We start from the raw sequence: 969 nt of genomic DNA, 5'->3' as shown, positions 1-969 counted from the left end.
TAAAATTAAGGTAATAATGAATTATTTTAAGAAAAATAGAGAAAATACATGATGCAGTAGAAAATGCCTGATAATGGAAACCATGGAGGACTGGAGGGAAGTCTAAGAGTTCAGGGAATCCTAAACGTTGATGATTATGATTAATGTTTGAATTTATATGTATAATGTAAAATTGAATTAAAAAGAATTTAAAATAAATAAACAATAGATAAACCACTTTGGTGGTCACAGCCAAATCAGGCCCAGGAAACATAGACTTGAACAATCTGTGCTCATTTGTTTAGTTAAGCTAAAACCATAATAGACCAGACTAAAGAATTTAATCTGTGAACTGCCCTGGGATTTTATGAGGAAGGGTGGTATATAAATCTAAGAAACAAAATAAATAAAAATGTATTTATTTCATATATATAAAATAAATTTCATGTGTGTTCTAAAATAATTAAACAAAACAAAACTCAAAAGCAAAGTTTTATCGATAAACCACCATGCAAATCTTTCTAGCCATAACTGAAAACATTAAAAAGATTAAAACCACAAAAATATACCGGTAATTAGAAAGGATCCAAGGATCATCTACTGGCTCAACCCCTACGCAGCTGCCCCATACAGGGATCGAACCTGCAACCTTGGAGATATCAGCCCCACACTTCAATCCACTGACTATCCAGGGCGATTGTCCTAACGAATTTAAACAGACGCTTTCGGAAGGGACTAATAGAGCCATCGAATCCAGGAATCATTTTCCCCAACGTGCGGCTCGAACCCACGATCCTGCTATTAAGAGTCTCCACGCTCTACCGACTGAGCCACTTCAGCGAAGGCGCCGGCTGCCGTTGTCACCAATAGTCAAGGAGTTCCTGAACGCTCGGCGTTCTCACGGGGGAAGCGCCTACTCTCCCACCTCCGGCGCTCGCTAGGGAAGTCGGGGGAGGGTTAACTCGAGCGGCCGACCCATCCAATCAGGCC

Source organism: Podarcis liolepis (genome assembly GCF_965112155.1).
Source record: "Podarcis liolepis genome assembly, chromosome: 9".
In the NCBI taxonomy this organism is placed as follows: domain Eukaryota; kingdom Metazoa; phylum Chordata; class Lepidosauria; order Squamata; family Lacertidae; genus Podarcis; species Podarcis liolepis.
This window is presented reverse-complemented; position numbering follows the sequence as displayed.